Source organism: Phyllostomus hastatus, unplaced genomic scaffold (genome assembly GCF_019186645.2).
Source record: "Phyllostomus hastatus isolate PE091 unplaced genomic scaffold, TTU_PhHast_1.1 phas_scaffold_46, whole genome shotgun sequence".
Classification (NCBI taxonomy): Eukaryota; Metazoa; Chordata; class Mammalia; order Chiroptera; family Phyllostomidae; genus Phyllostomus; species Phyllostomus hastatus.
In genome coordinates, this window is record NW_025334032.1 from 9065474 (window position 1) to 9079837 (window position 14364).

Here is a 14364-nt window from a genome sequence, read left to right on the forward strand (position 1 = left end):
GCTAGGAAGATAACTTGACCATTATCAAATTATTGACAGTTTGATAATAAACTCATGTTCAGATCAGACTTCTGGAGTGGCAGTGTTTCTCTCCTCTATTTACTAGTGAGATATCTTAAACAAGAACTGCAAATATAAAAGACAATCTACAGTATCCTAAACAAAGGCAATTGATATACTCCCAATGCCTAGCACAGTGCCTAGAAGATAATGTTTGATCAATAAATAAGTAATGTTCATAAGAATGAGAGGTCTAGAGCAAGTTTACCTCTTTTGCATGAGAATATTTTGCACGTACTTGTAGTTAATCTGTTAGTCCTCTTTCACTAAATAATTACTACTTTTCCTACTTTGAATTCTCCTTTTTTGAAGATTTTATTTATTTTTAGAGAGAGGGGAAGGGAGAGAGAGAGAAACACCAATGTGTGGTTGCCTCTCAAGTGGTCCCCACTGGGGACCTGGCCCTCAACCTAGGCATATGCCCTGATGTAATTGAACCAGCAATCCTTTTGTTTGCAGCCCACACTTAACCCACTGAGCTACACCAGCCAGGGCTGAACTCTCACTCTTAATCCGTTTATGGAAACACAGAAGCTTTCCTTAGTAGAAACACTCTATCTGAATAGTGGTAAACAAGATGTTAAATGTTGCAGAATGGAAAATAAATTATGTTATAGGAGTGGTGTGTGATGACTTAGAAAGAAAAAAATGGACAATTTTAACCCACTCCTGCTTCTTTAATTGTTTTGGCATGTGAGAATCAGAGAGTCACTCAGGCATGCAAATTTTAGCATCCCCAGAAGACTGCCACTTGGCTGTTCAGAATCTTTATGGTACACCTTCATGCTGCAATAAAGACTCCAATAGCACAAGCAAATGTGATGTTTGAAATGACTAAAAGTGGTTTTGAACTTTTTCACTGAAACCCATGTCATGAGTTAAAGACTTCAACCAAAACTGAAATGAACCATAAAATTATTTCCAGATCCCAGCACATTGTTTATAACTGATGTTGGATACCCATCAAGGATTACAAAGTGATATTTGACAGTCAAGACTTTTCAGTATCATTGTTGGGTCTTTAAGACTGAACATACATATTATAAATGTTTCCTTTCTTTTGTTTTTATTGCCTTCCCATACTTTTCTTGTATGAATTTGGAAGAAAGATTTCAGAAAATACAGTGATAAGAGTCAGTAAATTTTCTGCAGAAAGTTTAATAAGACAGTTAAGATTTCTTAAATAAAGAATTGTCTCTAGCCACAGATATGGTTATTCTTTCAGTTATGGATGGAAGGAGACCACTAACAACATGACAACCCTGACAATACCAAAAATAACTCTGAAAATAACTGATGATGACCACATTTTATGGATGCAGGAACTGAGGCTGGTAGAGGATAAACAACAAAGCCAAGGTCACACTGCTAATGCTGGTAAGTGACAAAGCCATAATTTGAATCTAAGTTCTCTAGCTCTAGACCAGTATGTTGCATTTATTAAACAGATGTTCACTGAGTTTCCAATTATTTCCTAGTACATTTATGAAACTGCTCATCTTGGTAGATGAGTCCTACGATATAGGACAAAGCCCTGTTCTGAAGAAGCTTATACTCTTTTCAGGGAGATAAGAAATGTTGAAACAAAAACTAACCAAAATGGAAGGCAGAAAACAAGATGTCAAAACTTAAAAGGAACTCCACACACAAAAAAGTAGAGAAGTTAAGGAAATAGGTATATATTTTAAACAAAATAAGCTCACCTTTTGGCCCAAATCATTTGTTTTTGAAATATAAAATGTGGTGTCATGCTAAGATATGAAGACCTTCTTGAGGGGAGAAGACATCATTTGCATGAATTTTATAGCTCTATGGTGTTTCCAAGGACCTGATGTCATCAGGAAGGACTCTATGGAAGAGGTAGAACTAGAGTGGGACCTTAAAAGGTGCATGAAATCTTGAGAAATGGAGAGGTGAAAAGGAAGATGTGGGAGGTTACAGATGTGTTCCCATTAAGTTCAAGTATATCTGTGCAGTGATTGTAAAACATTAAGTGGATTGGACTTTTTTAGAGAATAAATTTTCTGGGGAAGTGAAATAAGACTAGAGAAATGTGATGACCCACAGCAGCACCTGGCAGGAGAAGGGCAGCAGTATGCAGGGGAAGATGATACACAATTCACTTTCACAGGTTAGTCTTGGGGTGGCTCTGTACACATATTAGTGTTTTTGTCTGGGATTGTTTCTTACAAACTCTTATTTTATTTTTAAACACCAAGGCTAAGTGAATGCTGAAATAATTATTTTAAAAAACCCAAGGGATAAAGATTACAGGATTATTTCCCTAAGCAGCAGGGTATTTCCTGAGGCTAAAACATGTGAGTTATTTCCTTTATTACTTTTAATACTTTACTAAATGCCCACTAGTCTTTGGAGGGTCAAAAATAAACTCTTATCTTCAGTCATTTTTCTTGTCTTTGAAACTTATCTGATAAAAGCATTTCCAACTTTTGAGTTGCAAGAACAATTATCCTTAATAAAATTATATGGTACATTTTTATATTTGATTTTTATCTCTGTTTATTGTCTGTCTTTTGATATTACTAATACTGGATGCTTTTTAAACACATGTGCAGATTTTTTTATTCTTGAGTATAAAGGAATCAATTAAATTGGATAAATTTCTCTAGTTAATTATGTATGAACAGGAATAAGTTTATATATGTTTCTTTTCCATTTCAACTGACTGCAAATAAACAGTTAGTATGTCAATTTTGACATTTTAAGAAGCAATAATTTTAAAAAGTAAAATATTATGTTCCTAATCCTGATATGTTTTTACTCTTTTTCTATTTCATGGCTCTAAATATAAGCATTTAGGAGGCTCTGATTATAAAGGTCTTCTTAAGTTATATGCTTCACGTTGATGAGTTGATGGAGAATGTGAGTTTTCACTCTTTTTAAAGGCCTGTTATGTGAAAATTTGTTCTACCTTAAGATTTGTTTCCTTTTATTCTTCATAGGAAGTATACAAAGGTGAAAAGCATAGAGAGTTAAAGAAATATCTAGTCCTTTACATTGTTGTAGTCAGTCAAGCAAAGACCTTAGAGAGAGTATCTGTCTTCCAGGATTATGTATATCTTGCCGAGGGAAGAAATTTGCAAGAAACAGTGAAGTAACACTGCAGATTAGAATGCCCAAATTTATGACTGTAGTGTAGGAAATGCCATAAAAATTCAGAGGAGATAGATGGCTGGTGAGGGACACAAGTCATTCTAGACATTTATTCATGGAGGTAATAGGGTAAATTTTGCATATGTGAAAAGTGGAATGGGTCAGGATACTTTCCAGAGCTGGAAAAACTTGGTTCTGGGATAGTGGGGTAGTTTGGAAAGAGTGGACAAAAGTTGGATTCAGTCTGAGTTGAAACATACTGTGACAAGAGTGACCTTATAAACTAACAATCTAAGGAACATTATAATAAATGTTTTAATCCACCCATTCATTCATTCATTAATTTATTGAACAAATAGTTTTTGATTCCTAATATTTATTGGATATACAGTCAAGTGTTGGGTATTCAGGATTTGGGGAGGAAGATAAACCAAAGGAATATAGTTAGATGATGGCCAGTATTGAAATATGGTAATGTAAACAAAGAGGAAAGCCTGTATTTAGGAGGCTCTTTAAATTAATGCTAAACTGGCTATTTTCACTGGTTGGTTATAGGGAATTTAAAAATGGTAAAAGTAGGAGGTGCCTCCATATTTTCAGACTGGGCTGACTTAGAGAATGCTATTTATGGAAATAATGGAATTAGGTAAATGGACACAACTTTGGTATAAAGAACACAGATATTACTTCATGGTACTAGTTTTATATATGCGATTACATTTATAGGACTAGAGCTTAAATGAGAGATCAAGGTGGGAAATATAAGCATTAGAGCCATTAACAGTGTAAAAGTAAAGCCATTAAATCTAATTTAATGATATAAATTATTTTTTTACTATAGTAGAAGATCACAGGGCCAAGAAATATATGTTGGAAATGGTCACAGCTGGTATAGGATTTCATAGAAAGATGAAGAAAAGACTTACAAGGAGCAAAATAAGTGGAGGAAAATGGGAGGAGCAAAATGTTTCACATGTTCATATTTTCTTTTTCTTTTTTCCCCACATTTTCTATTGTTGTTCAAGTACAGTTGTCTCCACTTTCCCCCTACTCCAGCCATCCCCACTCCCCACCCTTGACCCTACCTTCCTTTGGCTTTGTCCATGTGTCCTTTATACATGTTCCTGAAAACCCTTCTCCCCTTTCCCTCCATTATCCTCTCCCCTCCCCTCTGGTTACTGTCTGTTCTTAATTTCAACATCTCTGGTTATATTTTGCTTGCTTATTTGTTTTGTTGATTAAGTTCCATTTATAGGTGAAATCATATGGTATTTGTCAAATGTCTCATATTTTCAACAATAGATTTTTCATAGACTTTTATATAACAAGTATTATAAAGCACTTATTATGAGCGAGGTACTGTTTTAGATGCTAAGGTTATAGGATTGAGTATAAAAGTCCTGGACTTCATGGAGGTTATTTATTGGTGGGGAGGATGCAAAAGAACTTGAAATACTCTAATGCCATGTGACACAATACACAGATATCTTAATAAACAGGTATCCAATATGTTATGAAAATTCAAATATTGGGTTTAACCTCCAAATAGTATAAAATATATTTTTAAATGAAGTAAATTTTCCCTTAGTTTTATGATTCAGTAAGCCCAATGACAATTTAAAAAAATGAGTCATAAAAAAGAGATAAGATGGCATGTGGAATGAACAGAACTTTAGCTGTATGACTGATGTCACCATGATCATCATCATCAACATCATCAGATATAATACAGTTTCTTTACAGGTCTATAAAATGCTTAAGCCCTTGAAAAAAGGGAGTTGTAGAATAGGTGGGGCAGGGACTAGGTACTAAAGGCAGATTGCTTTGGGAAATGAAGCTGCTGAGTCGATTTAACTACTGCACATGGCCTTTTCTGAATTGTCAGAAGTGAATATAATAAAGGGAAACAAGCTACAGTAAAGTGGACAACTCATACTAAAGTCATAATAAAAAGCTTTCTCCTTTGCAGCTTACCTTTGCAAGGACAGTGTTGTTTCTCATGGCAAACAGCTTCCCCATAAATATCTCGATCCTGCTTATAGTAATTAGACACATGCACACACACACAGAGGCATAATTGTACAATTTTCCCTTTGGTAACTGCTGTCATTACTTATAGGTCTTTCCAAGGATTATATGGGCCCTGGATATATGCTTATTTATTTCTCCAGGAAACTTTTGGTGTAAATAAGAAGTGGGCTGTTGGTACTTATATGTGGAGCCAATGCATATTTTCTGAGTTATGAAATATGTTGTAGGACTAATAAATTTTTGAAACATTTGGCTAGGTGATATGAATAAAGAATAAAGCAATTTGAGTCTTTAAAGATCTATAATACTTTAATATGGTCATGAACTACTTAATGAAGGGCATGACTTTTGGGAAATCAGTCCTTAGATTTTGCCATTGTGTGAGCATCATAAAGGGCACTTATACAAACCTAGATGCTATAGCCTACTCATACTCAGGCTACATGGGATAGCCTATCACCCCTAGGCTATAAATCTGTACAGCATGATACTGGGCTGAATCCTGTAAGCAATTACAACACAATGATAAGCATTTATGTATCTAAACATAAAAAGCACAATAAAAATACAGTATAAAATGTTAAAAATGGTACATTTGTACAGGACACTTATCATGAATAGAGCTTGCGGAACTGAAAGTTGCTCTGGATGAGTCAGTGAATGAGTGGAGAATAAATGTGAAGGCCTAGGACATTATTGTATACAGTAGGGTTTATAAACATTGTTACACTTAGGCTACACTGAATTTACAAAACAGCATAAGATTACATCAAGCATGAGAGTGACAGTTAAGAAATGTAAACACATGATGTATGACGCTATTGCTGGTGTAACATGCCATACTGTTTTACAGAAAACTTTTGTAAGTAGAAAATTACACTTTAAAATTATAAAGAGTATAGTATTGTAAATACATAAACTAGTAACAGTTTATTGTCATTGTCAAGTACAATGTACTGTACATGATTATATATACTATAGTTTTATATGACTGGCAGTGCAGTAGGTTTGTTTACACCAGTATCACCACAAACATGTGAGTAATGCGTTGAATTATGGGATATGATGGCTATGATGTCACTAGGCAATAGAAATTTTTTGGTTCGTTTTTTACCTTATGGACCACTGTCATATATCAGTCTGTCATTGACCAAAATATCATTACATGGTACATAACTGTACATTATTCAGCAAATATTCATCAAACCCCAACTATATAAGGCTTAGAAAAAGAGAAATAAAACTAACCAAATAAGCCCTTTGAAAGTGCCAAATGCTAGTGAGGATCATAACACTATGGGAGCAGAGAATAATGTGATAACCAAATCTGAAAATTACCTAATCTTCAGCATCTTGGTTAACATGGTGTGTGTTATGTGAGATAAAATGATTCCTTTTGAGATACCAATTAATGCTGGACAAATGATTTTATCCTAACCTCCTCAGGCTCTAAGTAGTTGGAAGATTTCCTAACAAGAACTTGGATTTTTCCAGTGATACCTCAGACAAGAGTTTGATCTACAAAATATAAAAAGAATTCACCTGACTCCACTCTAGGAAGACAAAAAAAAAACAATTAAAAAATGGGCAAAAGACTTGAACAGACACTTCTCCAAGGAGGACATACAAAGGGCCTACAGACATATGAAAAGATTCTCAGCATCACTAGCCATCAGAGATATGCAAATAAAACCACGATGAGGTACCACTTCACACTAGTGAAAATGGACACCATAAACAAGTCAACCAACAACAAATTTTGGAGAGGATGTGGAGAAAAGGGAACCCTAGTACACTGTTGTTGGGAATTCAGATTGGCAGCCACTGTGGAAAGCAGTATGGAATTTCCTCAGAAAACTAAAAATGGATCTGCCTTTTGACCCAGCAATTTCACTCCTGGGATTATACCCTAAGAAAACCGAAACATCAATCCAAAGAACTTATGCACCCTAATGTTCATAGCATCACAATCTACAATAGCCAAGTGCTGGAAGCAACCTAAGTGCCCATCAGTAAATGAGTGGATCAAAAAACTATGGTACATTTACATGATGGAATACTATGCAGCAGAAAGGAAGAAGGAAGTCCTACCCTTTGAGACAGCATGGATGGAACTGGAGAGTATTATGCTAAGTGAAATAAGCCAGGCGGTGAAAGACAAATACCATTTGATCTCACTTATTAGTGGAACCTAATCAACAGAACAAACAAGCAAGCAAAATATAACCAGAGACATTGAAATTAAGAACAAACTGATAGTAACAAGAGGGGAGTTGGGAGGGGATAATGGGGCAAAAAGGGTGAAGGGTTTTCAGGAACAACTATAAAGGACACATGGACAAAACCAAGGGGGGGGTGGAATCAGAGGAGGGAGGTGGGGATGACTGGAGTGAGAGGCAGTGGTGGGGGGAGAAGGAAGACTACTGTACTTGAACAACATTAAAATTTAAACAATGAAAAAAAGAGCAGCTTCTAATTGAGTGATCAGTATTTGGTATGAGGAAATTTCTTAGATTCAACAGTAGGCACTCCAGATGAGCAAGAATGAGATAAAGCTTCTAGTGTGAATGCAGAGGTCAGGGCTGGAAGTAGGGGAAGACAATGTGTGGCAATTTCAGAGACCAAAGGTAGCAAAACTCTTTGTAATGTTGGTGATTCATTCATGGACCTTTATGTCATGAGAATTAATATTTGACTTATAAAATTAACCATATTATATCACTTCAGCATTTTGGAGATCATTGACACAATACATTAAGAATCCCTGACATAATAAATATATTACTTTAAGATTCTAGCCATGCCTAATGAGTAAATATAACATTTAAGCACATTCTTAAGAACCTAGTCTAGATTAACTTGAAAAACTAGATAAGCTTACTTTTAACTATAACTGAGTTAATAATGAGTGCTTAATGTCACAACTAATGCATATTCACTCAACAGTCAAAGAATAGTATGAGTATGACTCTATGTGTAGTTGGAAAATATGTATATTTGAAAGCTTTAAAAACTATTACTACACATTAGGATTATATAGTTTTAATTTTCTTTCCATTTAATTCCACCTGTTCACTATGTGGCAGGACCTTATTTTCATGACAACAAATGAAAGTATAATTATACTTTAAAGAAATTTACATGGTCTGGGGCAAATTAGTAAAAATTGTAATTGTGCTGTGTACAAACTGATATATTTCAACACGTAGGTTGACAGGAACTATTTGGAAATTTAAAAAATTCTTATTCCTTATATATGTAATTTCTGTATTTTTGACTTTTTATCAGTGGTCTATCTTAAAACATTTTTTAACATAAGGGTTGGTGATTTGATAGGAACCTCTTTCAGTTTTGTTGAAAATAAGAGACATGGCCCAAATGAAAAACAGATAAAAACTCCAGAAAAAGAGCTAAATGAAATGGAGATAAGCAGTCTATCAGATGCAGAGTTCAAAACTCTGTTTATAAGGATACTCAAAGAACTTAGTGATGACTTCAGCAGCATAACAAAAACCCAGTCAGAAATGAAGGATGCACTAATTGAAACAGAGAACAACTGAGAGGAAAACAATTGTAGAATGGATGAAGCCGAGAATAAAATGATTTGGAAAACAAGGAAGCAAAAAATGACCATAGAAGAAGGGAAGAAAGTTCCCCCCAAATGAGGAGAGTATAAACAGCCTTTGGGACAACTTTAAGAGGTTCAACATTTGCCTCATAGGAGTGTCAAAAGGAGAAGAAAAAGAGCAAGAAATTGGAAATCTATCCAAAAAAATACTGAAAGAAAATGTCCCTAATTTGGTGACGGAAATAGGCATGCAAATCCAGGAAACACAGAGAGCTCCAATTATGAGTGATGTGAAGAGGCCCATTCTAAGACACACCATTATTAAAAGGCCAAAGTTTGAAGATAAAAAGAAACTCTTAAAAGCAAAAGAAAAGAAGTTAGATATTGGAAAGTTTGCAGATGGGAGAGGGGAAGGAGAGAATGTGTGAAGAGGTGAGGGGATTAAGAAGTACAAATAGGTAGTTACAGAATAGCCATGGGGATGTAAAGTACAATATAAGAAATGGAATAGCCAAAGAACTTATATGCATGGCTCGTGGACATGAACAGTGGTGGAGGAATTGCCTGAGGGAGTAGGGGGCATTGGATGGAGGGGGGCAAGGGAGCAGAAACAGGACAACTGTAATAATATGATCAATAAAATATAATTAAAAAATAAAAATTGTAAATAATACAATTGTAATAATACAATTATTACAATTGTAATAATTTTTCAAATTATTTCTGAAATGAACTATTAGATTCAGTTTCTAAGAAGTATACTACAAAAGGCTTTCCTAGACTTATCAAATAGCTCTTAGAGCCTGTAATGCTTTCACTTGAACTCAGTATTCTCAGAGAGGGTTGGGAAAAATGGGATAAATTTCTTTGCTATACCTTCACCAATAAAATTTTTAATAGGCTTTTTTAATAGTATAATTTACACAGAATAAAATTTATCAATTTTAAGCCTAAAGTTCTATGCATTTTGACATTTGCTTGAAGTTGTATAATCACCACCAAAGTGATCATATAGAATATCTCCATCACACCAAAATGCTTCCCCATGTCTCTCACTGTCAATTCCTTCTGCTGGTTTCTGGCCCCTGATCTTTCTGTCACTGTGTTTTACTTCTAGTAGGTGGGTAAAAGTGAGATTGTTAAGTTATATGGTTAGTGTGTGTTTAACTTTATAAGAAACAGCAAATGATTTTTTTGAAAGTAACTATACTATCAGTAATGTATGAGTTCTAGTTGCTAGCCTCATCAATACTTGTTTTCATCAACCCTGACTGGTGTGGCTCAATGGGTTGGGTTGGGTGTCATCCCGCAAACATAAAGGTCATCAGTTTGATTCCTGGTTAGGGTATGTGCCTGGGTTGTGGGCCATGTCCCCACTTGGGGGAGTGCAAGAGGCAACCAACTAATTTTTTTTTGCATGTTAATATTTCTCTTCCTGTTTTTCCCTCTCTCTAAAAATACATAAATAAAATCTTTAAAATATACTTGCTATCATCAATAATTTTTATTTTACCTATATTATTGGGCATGCAGTGGTACCTCACTGTGGTTTTAATTTACACTTATCTAACTATTAATTGCATCAAGCACCTCTTCATACATTTATTTGCTATTGCCATCTACTTAATTTGCTTCTGTAGCCATTCTTTGCTGAATTTTGTTCAAATTTTTTTTGCTCATTTAAAAAATTGAATTACTTACCTTCTTATTATTGTATTTTAAGGGTATATATTCTAGATCAATTATTTTATAATGTGTTTTTGATATTATCATGTTTTTCACATTTTTTAAAACTTGCCTAATTTATGGAAAATGTTCTTCATATTTCCTAATTGGCTAACCAAGGTGCACTTTTCAAACCAATCAGCCAAATCATACTACTGTCTTTCAGGAAAAAAAAGAAATCTGACTTCATTTTTATATTCTAATGAATACATTAATATGAGTGCCTATGTCAGTCTCCTCACATCTGAATTCCAATTCTAAGACAAGATTCAGACATTTGTGAAAGGTTTGTAATTTTTTGGTTGAAAAAATATTGCTTTTTCAATGCTTCAAACTGATGCTCCTTTGCTAGCTCTCACAAGATTATCCTCAAGAGTAATATACTCAGGATACATTTTTAGGGTAAGTAGTTGAGCATGGAAGTGCCAGCATATTAATGAAAAATTGTCTTCACTCCAATCCATTTTATAGTATTTGTGTATTCAAAATATTCCAACACAGGACACAATGCCCTATTTTTAAATTCTTAAAGAAGTATGTATACAACTGAAAAAGATAAGCCTTTCTCAAACACCAGTGTTATGGATTATTCCTTTAGTTTGTGCTCAGTCTAACCATCCTGAGCCAATGAACCATAAGATTAGGATGATGAGGCATGTTGGGAAGATGGCAGTGAGGTAGGTGGGAGCTGAACCAACTTGCTAGGGCACCCAACTCGGACACCTTGCTGATCTTCCAAAGAACAGAGTGAACAGCCTACACAATCCCAGCTGATATTAAGTTCAGAAGTCAAAGGTCACAGAAGGTGCTTAAGAGGGACAGTAAGGAGATTTTGAAGGCTGATGGGAAGGTCCCTGGGCCTTGCACCAGAGACTGCACCTGCTGCAGGAGTATTGGAGGAGAGCCAGGTCAGTAATTGCAACTTGGTGGCCCCCTCCCCTCCCACAGCAGGGAAGTAACAGGTCCCCGCCAGGAGGGACCTGGATGCCTTAAGTCCCTGGGGGAGATAAAGAGGTAATAAGAGACACTACTAAGCTAGCAGCATAGACCTGCTGGGGCAATGGTCAGTGGCTGGGACAGTACCAGAGAAATTGGGGAGTCAGGTGACACCTGGAGCTGGGAGAAAAGATGGCTGGAATTGGCCATGACACAGAGTCTAGATTGGTTAGAAAGTTGGGCTGTGTGGAAGGAAAGCCTGGTGTGCTTGTTAGGAATGGCAGGCCACACTCAAGGGATATTCTCTCAAAAGTGGTTCTCAGCTGCTGTGCAAGGACCTCACACACACAGAAACATTGAATGCAAAGATTCCTTGAATGGGCAGTAGTGGGGACAGCCATGAGGGAGGAGTGGGAGTATAATTTGTTCTCACTCAGGGCACCTCACAGATTGATCAAAGTGGGGCAGCGGGGGCTCAGAGAGGTAGCAGTACCCAGAGACTCCTTTCAGTAGGGGAATTGAGCTGCCCTGCAGAAACTTTGCACATGCGCTGTGCCAGGACCAACAAAGAGGGAGGAGTGGGGATGCAATTTGCTCCCACTTAGTGCACCTCACGGAAATCAAAGGGTTGCTCAACCAGGTAAATTATTGTTGCCGGCTTGGAGCACAAGCACAGAGTGGACAATTTGGACTATGCAGAGCTCTGAGGGAGTGGGCTGGAAATTGGGCACCTGTGATTATTGTAGCCCAGACCAACCACCACCCTCCAGGAACCATAGGAAAGAAAAAAAAATGGAGTCCACCTCCCCTCTATCTGTCTGCAGGATCCCAGAAGACCTGCAAACCTGCTTAGCAGGGATAAATGAGCTGGAGGCTTTTTTTTTTCCTTAAGAGTGTGACAATAAGACATGGATCTGTGAGAAAACCAGAGACAGATCCAGAAAGAAGTCAGAAGGTGAACACCAACAGCTGAGACAGATTTCACAAGTTCTTTCAGAACTTGCATGCTATTGCTATATTTCTCTTCTTTCCATTTAATTAGTTTCTTTTTTGTTTTGATTTCATGGTTTGATTTGTTTTCTTTATTCTCCATTTCATATTACATTTTAATTTTTCTTATTTTGCTTCACTTGTATTCCAATAACACACTACTCTTGGTCTTTTACGTTTTATTCTTTTTATTCAGATTATATATTTCTTACCAAACTATTGTTATTCCAAACCCCACCAGCACCCTTTCCTGGTCTTAATCCATTTTCCATATTTTTGAGTTTTATTACGGTTGTGGTTGACTTTATTTTCTCAATCACTATGCCAAGTTTCTATCCTTTACTCTCATTATTTCTCCTCCATCTACCTCATGTAAGTACTCAGCTTTCTCAAGTCAGCTCAGATTCTTTTCCCCTTCTAGTAAGAGTTTTATCTCTTTTCCACCTTTTATAAAAAGTGGCTAGTTGGGTGAAATATCACAGTAATTGCTGTACTTCTCCAAAGATTCTCCTATTTGTCCACTATTTGTTAGTACTGTAAATCCTATAGAATACTCTCCTGCTGTCTTACTCCATTTGGCCTTCACCCTGCCCCTGATCAGTTGAGTAAGAATTTTTATCTCATTGTTTCCTCTTTCTCCTTTTTTCTTTTCTTTTTCTCTTATTTCTTTTTCCCCCTCCTTCTTTTTCCCATCTCTCAACCTGGCCTTTACTCCTTACACTTATTAGTTTGCTTCCCCCATCCTCTCAAGACCATTTTTCTTTACCATAGATATCTCATACTCACTTTTGTAAAATATTGTTATTCCCATCCCACCTTCATTAAATTACATTCGACTGTTGTTGCTAACCATCCTGCTGTGGGTTTTCTGCAATTTTGCACCTGTTGGCCCAGTACCTTTTCAATTTCACTTGAAACCTCATAGTATACTCTACCCTCTTCTTATCACACTGTTCCCATAGCCCTTTCATGTTATACTCACATTGTAAATTTTGTATTCTCCCTTTCTTCACCTTAGTTCTATCCCAAATCTAATCAATTCCCCTCCCTCTTACCACACAAAAATATTTTCCCTCTTACAGTCATCTCATACTACCTTCATCATATCATATAATATCTGCAATCCCTCTTCACATTTATTAATCATAGTTCTATGGCAGTTGAGACTGCTGATGTGGTAGGGGGTTTCTTTTGCAGGCATTGGTTTGATGGTCTGGTAATACTGCTTTGTTAATCAACACCTGTACAACAGCATACAAGACAAGGTGGAAGTTGTGAATACCAGTAAACCTGCTGGAGGGCAGAATGCACCAAAAAAGGAGCCACCAACAGGTAAAGCTGAAATACAAAAAGGGAGCCTACAGAAATGGAAGAAAAGGAAACCCTAGAGCATCCACAGAAAGAGATCAAAGAGACCAAACAACTGACTCCCACAGAATTCCTACCACAGAAGTTCACCATACAAAGACAGCTAGCAAAGCAGAGTATCATAAATTGCAGAGACAAACAAAAAGAGTCACCTAAAATGGGGAGACATAGAAAGAACCTGCAATAGAAAGCAGTGGAAGATTCCCCCATAAAAGAGCTAAAAGAAATGAGGCAAGTGAAGTATCAGTTGTAGAATTTTAAAAAAGGTGGTTATAAGGATGCCAAAGGAACTCACAGACAACTACAAGGAACTGAGTGAGAACTACAATGATATGAAAAAGGAAATAGAAACTGTAAACAAGAATCAGGAAGAAATGAAGAACACCATATCTGAAATTAAAAAAACACACTAGAAGGAATTACAAACAGCCTGGTTGAAGCAGAGGACCAAATTAGTAAGCTAGAAGACAAGGTAGAAAGAAACACTCAGGTAGAGTAGCTGCACAAAAAAAAGACTAAAAAAATATGATGATAGCTTAAGGGAACTGTAAGACAACATGAAACACAACAAC